Genomic DNA, 10331 nt, shown 5'->3' with positions numbered 1-10331 from the left:
ATTTTCACATAAAAACACCGTTTGCAGCTAGTAAAACGCTGCTGTCCTTGTTAAGAGCACCCTTATTAACTGCAAAATCAAGTTGTTTTGCGCCCACTTTCCTTCTGATTTCATAAGTACTAATACAAGATAAGAACAAAGTACATGTCTAGCAAAATAAGACCGCTACCGCGTGCGACCATTCCTAACATGAATTGCACAATAAACAGTGTGTGAACTAAAAAACTGCATGCAGGCAGTTCGACGGCGATGGCTGTCAAGGCGCACCTCTGCGGCCCCACCGGTCTAGGATAAGTGCGAAATACATCCTAGGTTAGTGGAGTTTCAATAAAGGAGTTACATTTCTTGATTCCTTTCGCAGAATGCCGCATAAGCGCATGTAATGCGTCCCTCCCACCCACCGTAGCTAAACGAGTAACAACTTTTTCGCAATCAGCACTGTCGAAGGATTAAACAACTACGAATATTAACAGCGGTAGTTGCGTGAACCATGGTATGAACTCCATGTGCACTGTTAGAGGTTTTCAATTAACCGCCTCCACGTAAACAATTTCGCTGAACTGGAAGGCGCAGATGCAATGCATTAATTCTATACCAGGCCCCCCTCGTACCAAGCCCCCCTCGTACAGCTTTTCGCCTCGTTTCCTCTTGTGATACAAGGAAATGGGCTCCCACAGATCCCGGCACACCAGCTGTTGAGAAAGAAATCTCGATTTGCAGCTTTGAAGAACAGCGTTGTTGCGTCAGTCATAAGGCTCTCGAGTTCATTTCGTCCCGTGAGTTATATCGTGCATTTTGGGTACACCTGGTGTGAGTTCGAGTTGGAACTCGCGTACACAAGTTTAGGTCTGATGAGAATTTCATAAGACAGAGGCTTCACGTATTGCGTCACATGACGAAGATGCGTTTCTTGAATCCTGTTAGCAGATCATATAATTAGGGTAATGTCTGTTCAATACGAAAGATGCTGCAGAGGGTGATACTAAGTTACCTAAGCGATTGGACGCTTTGCATACATGAATTAGAAAGTGCATAAAAAATATAAGGGGGTTTTGTTGAAGATGAAACGAGACGAGTTTCCGTTTGTTAGCTATTAGCATCACTATCCACATGTGCCATAGCACCCCTCAGAACACACGTACGAAGAGTTCTTGCGCCTTGGAGGCGGATTCTAGCCGATCTTATTTGTTGTGAATTTAGGAAAAGACGACGTCGGGGCGGGAAGAACTCTCCATCGGAACAAACAAAAAGTTAGGCGATGTCTCCGGATTAGCCCGTGGCATTGTTTTTATTTGTGCCTCAGAGAACGGGCTCCAAATCAAGACATGACTTTTCCATAGAAAGCGCATAAGTTCGGTAAAAAATGCGAATAAATATCAAAAACATTTGGTGGAGTACTATTTTGCAATAGAAACTAAGCTAGCTACGGGTAAAAGAAAATATATATATTAAGGAATAGCATTAATTCTGGAAGTGCAGAAATTTACGAGACATTGAAGGTAAGAAAAGCAATTTAATAATGCGAAAGCTATATACGGTTATGTCTCATCAGCAAAAAGTGTCCCCAAATTTTTTCCGCACGATTATGCCGTTCAGTAAAGATAAGTTTGCAAATGTTTAACTGTTTTAGGTAGAGTGTGAGAAGATCTTGGAAGGAAAAAATTTGGTTGATGAATTTTAATTAGTTATTTAGTTAAATTGAAATATCGAGAAGAAAGGCTGTCATTGAAGCAAGGTCTGTTGAGAGATTCGATGGAAAAAATCTAAATGCGTGAGAAGGCTTACTTATTATCTGTAAAAAACAAACACTCAAAGAAATAAAAACTTGAAAAAGAAAAAGTAATGAAAATGAGAACAACACTCTTTTTATGATAAAAAATGAAAAACTAAAACTTTAAATATGAAGGAAGAAAGAAAAGAAAGAGAAAGGATTCCGCATTTCGGCTCCTTTAATTTTTTTCTTCGCGAACAGTCACATGACCAGAACAGCACTGGATTGACGTTACTTAATACAAACTATTGCAGTTAGAGTATTCGCCAATACTTACGCGTTGAACCAAAATTTGTCTTGTAAAATAAATTTCAATTTAGGCTGTGAAGGGCGCAGGCACCTAAGGGAATGAAGCTTACTGAGGCAATCATAGAATATGAAGGGCGAGAAGCGTGGATTAGAGATGAGAAATTTGCAACCTGGCTTAAGTGAAAAGGGAGGTACGGAAAAAAAACTGCGGGCAGGTTTAACGGCCGGCTTCTTAATGCGACAGCAAGAAATCCGCGAACGTAAGAGCGAGGAAAGGAGAATACACTTTTGTAGTAGTATCAGTCGCAACGCCAACAATAGCTTATCTTCTGAGGGTAGCACAAATGAGCCCGCAAGCAATTTTCGGACGCCCTTCTCTCCGGGGCAAGAGGATCTGCTCCTACTCAGCAGGATTATCAGTCATAAATGTGGCCGACCAATCTTCGGAGAATTTTTCGCCCCACCGTCATTGGAATGATGACCTGTAAAGGAGCAGCTCATAAGCTTGTTGCTTTCTTATCGCAGTTTGCGAAAAAGAAGACAAGTAACTAGAAGAAACACGCCCTAGATCCAACAGAGCGAGTGTCTTCATCTCCGCCACGCAGGGCCACTATCGACAAACCCGATACTATACGGAAGCTAATGTATAAGATTGTGAAGTAATTCTACCGGGACAAGGAAACATTATTTCAAAAGGTCGCTTCAAATCTCCTACAAGCTCCGTGCTGAAATTTGGTACCGCATTTTATGGAGAAGTATGCTTCGAAGCCTTCTTGAGCAAATATACACTGCTATTTTGTTTCAGGTCACGAGTACTGCATGCTTCTCGATATTGCGCCAAAAGAGGGTTCAGAAAGTGTTTTCATCTGAAACTCTGAACATCTCTTGTGAGTGAAAACTAAATGCGTGCCTCCACTGTCACACCGTCCGATTGCAGTAATAATAATTTCTCGCCGTAAATCTGGATAAGAATGTCATCCTTAAAGCAGAAACTGTAAATAAACAATCGTTTAGTCGTCTATGGGGAAGGTTTCTGCTCCGTCCAGTAATAGCCACGCACTCTTTATAGCGATAAAAATATAAGATATCTTGGCTATAGTTTCAAAAACTTAAAGAAATGAACACGCGTCATTATTATTATGAAACAGATAGTGAATAATACCCAACTCCGCGAAGACAACGCGAGGACGAAACAAGAGACATTCTGCCAGTTTCAGCTCTGGTACAGTGAATACATCTGCAAACGAAAGTTCTCAGGAACTCTAAAAACAAGTCGTCTGATGGCACTTAGACGCCTTGCTATATGTAGCGATGCGCGGAGGAATATTAGGTTGCTTATTTTATCAGCGTAGCATATATTTCTTAGTGATTTGATGTTTCCTTGTGCTCCTCTGGCTGGAAGCACTAGCTTGATGGATAACAATAAAAAAGAACAACATTTTATGTCCCACATGCTAATATATTCGAGAGACTTGAACACCCCACTACGTTCTGTCACTGTCTGAGAAGAATATCGAGTTTTGCGAGAAATTTTATATCTATAAAAATTTGCGCTGTCGATGAGTTGTTCAGGAAAACATACTTACTTCGGTATACCTGGCCTTTAGTAAACACCATGCTAATATAGCCAAAAATAAATGTATACTCTACTGGCTAGCTCTCCGTCAAACAGGAAACACACCATCCTTGGTCAATTTGAAAAGAAAAAGTGATTAGCTATTAAAATAGTGCACGCCATTTTGCGGTTGAGCTGAATGGACTTCGAAAAGTACGGCCTGTCGTCCCTTCGGACAAAGGTGAGCTCAGCTGGTTGACAATTTTTTTCTCATTTTCAACTTTTCACATTCGCTCGGAACCATGCTGGTGAGTCGGACGACCTCGATTCATAAGTATATCTTGTTGCTAGCTGGCGTTATTGTTGCTGTGGCAATAAATTCCTGTTTGTGTCAGCCAATGTGTCGTTCCTTTGTTCCGTCAGTGCAAGGCCCGCCGTGATCGGCGGGCGCTCACGGCGGCGATCACGGGGTGGGGTCCGGGTGGCTTTGAACCGTGTCAGCCGCGATTAAGCGGGTTGAACGTATTTATATCCCCTATCCCACCCCACAAGCTGCCACGTGCAGCGGCAACGTATTCAATCTGCTGAAGGACTTCACAGCATAGCTATTTCGACTCGAACCGTCGATAAAAAACTCCCACAAGATATAGTCTTTTTAAGGAACAGAGGTGTATTCGCAAATGCACATTCAAGTCCGAACCCCTCGCTCCTCCACACACTCGCGTTCTTATATATAGACCATGCGCCTTAAGAATAGCAGTCACCTAAACACTCCCAACCTTTTCGTTTACAGCAAGCATAATACAATGCCGAACATAATGAGATAGAATAGTGCCAGAAGGCGGTTAAGAATGTTCAACAAGGGACGTGAGAACAGTGGCAAGGTAGCACTATATTTAATCCGAAAAGAGGTGCGCAAGAACCGAGGAATGTATCACGATGCTATGCATTCCTAGTCAGTCAAAAAAAGCAATGAGCACCAATAAATTCTTCAGCATTAATAATTAAGATGTAGAGTCCTATAACTGACGTCGATGAAATGACCTTAGTTCAGGCAAAAAATTAGGAAGACGCTAGCGCTTCACCTTAAGATTTGCCGCGATGGCGCATTCTTCAGAATTCATTTTTTTTCTACGTCCTCTCCGACATGAACAACTTGTTCCCGAACGCCGCTTCCCTGCCGCCGCCCGCCCAGCCTATGAGCGACGCTCAAGCCCCAGGTATTGCTACGCCTGGTGGAACTCTGACACCAGCCGTTGTGCTTCCATTGCGGTGAGGACAGTCATATTCTTCGTCACTGCCCGTACCAACGTATCGGTCTTCAAGGTTTTGCCGTTGACGCCCCATGACCGCGCTTCGGCCGACATCCGCAAGAAATCGACGAGTGCCTGCGTCGAGATAAGTGCAAGCCGAACCACCTTTCGCGCTCACTATCGCCGTCAACCTCGTGGTTTGCGTCACCACGCCGCAGCTACGCAGCCGCGGTATCAGGAAGGTCTGCCAGCCCCCGTAAGAGAAACTATAGACAGCAACCTCTGGAGGTGAGGGTGCTCAAGAGCGATACTCCGAAGAACCTCCACTGACCACGCCCCATGAAGACACTGCACCCACTACGCCGCATGACGACGCTACACTCGCTGCACCGACGCCGCACAGAACGACAACCCCGACCACGACGCGAACTGCATTCAAAACGACGCCGTCACACAAAAGCTGCGACAACACGCCCCACCCGCCATTCGCATACGCGACGAAGCCGTAACCCGACGCCGAAGTCGAATTGCAATGCAAGAGCCAGGACCTCAGACTTAGAGGTGACTATCGATGGCCGGCAAGTTACCGCTCTAGTCGACATATGATACGATTACTCGTGGATGAATAGAACATTCCCTGCGCAGACGATTATTGTTATCAAGATGATCAAGCGTTATCGGGACGATAGGCGCCATGAAAGCCATTAACTTTGAAACAATCATCGAAGGGAACATGCAGTTGCTTCTAGAGCAACGAATCAGCATCGCAAGAGGCATCAAACATTTCCGCAAGGGCCAGGCCGAAGTAGTGCTGACTATCTTCAGCGAAGAATACCGGCACATTAACAGAGTAACGACGATTGCTTTCTTCGACGAAATATCCGACGTACGAGACTCCTTCGCCCTCTCCTATCCCTCCGCAGCAGATTCGCATGACCAAGAGAACTCGCCCACTTTCGACATTAACCCAGCCCTGCCCCGGAACAGAAGAGACCTGATCCGCAATCTGCTTCAAACCTACGCTGAGTGTTTTTCGACATCGCCGAAGGTGCGACAGACGCCAATTGCCAAGCATCGCATTATAACGGATCAACACGTCCGACCTCTCCGTCAAAGCCCGTACCGTGTGTCACCGCGAGAACGACAAGCCATCCGGGACCAAGTCGAAGAAATGCTTCGCGACGACATCAACGTCAGCCAGCCTTCAAACAGCCGATGGGCGGCACCGGTTGTTCTAGAGAGAAAGAAAGACGGCGCACTTCGATTCTGCGTGAATTACCGCCGCTTGATAAACATAACAAAGAAGGACGTCTACCCCCTCCTCCCGCATCGACAACACACTGGACTGGCTCTGCAACGCCAACTATTTCTCATTGATGGACCTCAAGAGCGGTTACTGGCAAATTGAGGTCGATGAAAGAGATCGCGAGAAGACTGCATTCATCACTCCGGATGGACTCTTCGAGTTCAAGGTGATGCCATTTGGTCTCTGTTGCGCACCAGCAACGTTTCAGCGAGTAATGGATACAGTACCAGCAGGCCTGAAGTGCCAAATGTGTCTTGTATATTTAGATGAATGTGCTCGCAGAGCACCTCAAAAGACTTTGAACAGTACTAGACGCCATCAAGTCGCCTGGCCTAACCTTGAAAGTAGAGAAGTGCCCCTTTGCCTATGAAGAGCTGATGTTTTTAGGCCACATCATTAGCAAGGAAGGAGTTCGCGCAGACCCGCAGAAAACTATTGCTATTGAACAGTTTCCACCGCCGGGCGATAAGAAAGCAGTGCGAAGATTCCTCGGACTGTGCGCATATTACCGACGATTTGCGAAAAACTTTTCGCGCATCGCCGAGCCCCTGACAAAACTGACGAAGGCAGACGTGCCATTTAAATGGGAAGCCCCGCAAGCAGAAGCCTTTAAAGAAGCCTTTAAAAGTACGACCGCAAAGATAAACAACCTCCACTTCAAAGCATTTCAGCCTGTGTGTCTGGTGCTTCAGTGGCTTAGAAAGAAATAAACTTATAAAAATAAAGCTATCCCATTTAATTCTTCATACATTGGTACGCGGGTGTAGTTTCTGCCGCATCTGGTAGTGACAGCCCCGGAAATGGCAGCGATATTAAACTTTGCCGATGTTGTGACTTTGTACGCAAGAGGAAAATAATAACTGCAGGATACTTTTTCGGTTCCAGCTCGTTTATGAAAAGAAAAGTTTTCATGTGCTCTGCAAACGTTTTGACAAAATTGGTGGAACAATTTCGCTATATCATTTCAAACGAATAAACAAAGTACCAGGATGATAATTCACTTTTGATCTAAGAAGTAGCCGCACCTGGACTTCAGATAATCGAAGCTTTGTTTCTGGTTTGGTTCACTAAGTGTCAGAAACGCATAGGGGAAAAAGAGCTCTCACAATCTTCTTTATGAGATTACTAGGCCACATAATTGTTAGAAAGAAAGGTAATGCTGTGCCATCAGAGACTGAAATCTATATACGCGAAAGAAGGAATTTCTGTGTCTGTGCTATTTAGTGCACGTTAGGAAATATGCTTCTCAGCAAGCGGAGTGTGTTACCTCACTTCAAAGAGGATTCATTAGCTACTGAACAAAATTTGTCAAGAGTTATAACTATACTCGCATCTCTTGAAGTATACAACACCTTAAGTTGATCCCATTGCTGAACGAGAGAAATAAAATAATTAAAAAAAATTTGTTTGTGAGAACCAGGAAATGGGCTGAAATTAAGGTGCTGATAATAAAAAGGATATTGTGATTTGTATTGAAGGTGTTAGAACACTGCCTGCTTGAAAGCCCTAATTTACTTAGGGCTGCTCAGGGTTGCCTTCAAATGGCGAACACCCTGAGGCGTGCAAATATGAATGAAAATCCAATTATAACTAAGGTAGTAGGAATGCCATCTGCACTGACAGTGCAAAAGAATCAACGGAATAATATGAATCAAACAAATGATCGAGAATCATTCATCGCTTTCTTTGTAGTGGAAATTATTTTTGAATTTCTCTCCTAAAGTGTTGCTTTTAAAAGAACTGTTATTACAACGAAAGGTGCATTGATCGGGAATTTAACGTGTTCCTGTCATTAGGCTTCGCAAAGCGACGATTGTACCGCCACCAAAAGCGCCTAGGAGATATAGCTGTAGGACAGCGGCGAAATATTCCTTTTATATGCGAGGGGTTAAGAATTTGCATGTGATGTCCTCCACCGTTGAACATTGACTGCATTTATGATATTACAAGCACCCGAACTACAAGCGTCATCACTGCCTATCCGTTGCAGCAAGCAGTGCAAGCTATCGTTATCTTTCAAACCATGTTAGTGTAAATTCTACTCGACTACAGGTGTCACGATCAAAGTGGCATTGAATGCCGTGCTCTGGCTGCCTGAAACAAGGCAGCGCTATTACTCGCGAGTTCCTTTCCTGCCTAATGAGACTTCTATCTCAGAGGGGCTGTTTTTCCCCGAGGCAAGGGACGCCTCATTTGAGTCTCAGCTCGTTCCATAATACTCATCCTGCACTATGAGTGCAATCAGCGGCTGACTTGAGTGTCGCGGTGACTCATATGAGAGGGCCCATAGGCGTGTGATTTCTCGGTCACCACACTGAAAGCTTGCGTCTTCTGGAACATCACGAAACATTGCTTCACACTTTCCTACTCGTGCCAGCGATGTCCAGTACCTACCTGATAGGTATGCCGCGTATGTAATGCGGAATTTGGAGTCACTTTTTTCAGCCTTTGCGAGTGCAGGATGTAGAGGAAGGCTTCAGAGGTGGAGCCTCTCTACCTAAAACAGCATGTTTTCTTAACAGTTGGAGTAAGCTGTAAGGATAATGGTAAGCATCAAATAGTACGTGCACATGCGAGAACGTGCTGTTTGGTTCCATGGATTAGTACAGGCATATTAGTTTGAGAAGCGTTATAACGTGCCTTGGTATGTGGTGAGGATAATGTAGGCACCATCACTGAAGACCACTTTCCTCGTATACTTTTTGTTTCCAGTGATGGAAAGATGCTGGTAACATTGAAAGGCGAAACAAAAACGGCGCAGAGGGCGATACCGATGTCACGTCTCTGTGACTCGATCTCAAGACGCCACATCAGCAATTAAATTATCTAACGTTGTCGGGAGCAACTCTGAAAAGAGCCGCTTTTCACCGGGCCATTAAGGAAGGGACGGGTGCAGTAACTTTGCCGCTCGAGAGAAGCGCGACTGTGTTAAGAGGACAAAGAGGGTGCTTAGCTGCGCTGCGAGTTGCTTCTAGACACACAACCAAATGTGAGTACTTGGTTAGAATGGCTCAGGAAAACACGCATTCTTTGCCGCAGAGCACCACAACATTGTGCATAAACACCGGTGGAAGTCGTCATTAATTGCGCGCGCTAGAGGACTACCAACACGCGCTTGTCGCTAGACAGAAAGTGCCGGGCTGCGCAGCTTCTTCGTCGTATTGCGTTAGTGTGCTTGCCTAAATGTAGGACTCAGCGTCATGATCCTATTTATGTCAGAAGACGCCTTGAGCTGTGATAATCGAGGTGCTCACGCCGGTTGTTTTCGTTACTGCGGCTATTGTCTCCTGCCGCGGTACAATTGCCTTAGTGCACTGCGCCCCAACGAGACACGTCGTGCGGACCGTGCGTGGATTATGTACCTTTGATCGAATAACTGAAATTGTCATGAGCCGTTCATCTTAAGACAGGCGGCACTGCGCTAAAAAACAAGGACAGCAGAAGAAGAAAGGGACAGGACGCAACATGAACACCCATCAACTAGCCAAACTTGCCGCTGTACTACGTCATGAGGTGACTGGAGTATATCGTCTCCATTCGCGTGAATGATGCGAGGCACTGAAAATAAATCAGCTGCATTATGCTACTAATAAGCATCGCTGATGCACTCTAATGTGTGTTCATTGGGAAAATAGTGATTTCTATTTAATGCTATTCCCTGCAAATTATGAACCAAACTATAATGTCGCCAGTGCCGTGCGGTGTGAAAAAAAAACAATAACAAAACTATAGAATCAAATATTGCTCGGCCCCTTAGCATTCGGGAGAAGTATTATAGATGATGACTCCTCTCGTCATTTAATCTGCACTTTCCTAAAATGAGGGCTGTTTCAGGCATGCTCGCGTAAGTGCTGACGACGTGGATGTAATAAGTCGTAATGGACACAACTGAGACATGACTGGGTTACGAAAACAATTTAACGTTTGGGGTGAGTAAATGAGTTGGGCTGCGATCAGTGATGGCTTTTGGTGGTAACGGCAGCAAGTCCATACGTTTATGGCAGTAGTGCAGAAAATATAGCATAGCTCCTGTTCTAATAACGCGCCATTTGCTAGGTTGTGTCGGAGCTACCCGTCAAAAAATTACGGTAATGCACCGCTGAGCAGCTGAAAGTTTTATCCAATGGAACGCTTGTCGAAGGGTTTTTTGTAGCATCAGCTGAGTGGACTCTCTAAGCAAGGAGAAGTTCGAACACA

Source organism: Amblyomma americanum, chromosome 5 (genome assembly GCF_052857255.1).
Source record: "Amblyomma americanum isolate KBUSLIRL-KWMA chromosome 5, ASM5285725v1, whole genome shotgun sequence".
Lineage (NCBI taxonomy): Eukaryota > Metazoa > Arthropoda > Arachnida > Ixodida > Ixodidae > Amblyomma > Amblyomma americanum.
The sequence above is the reverse complement of the archived record's forward strand: the minus strand, read 5'-3'. Positions refer to the sequence as shown.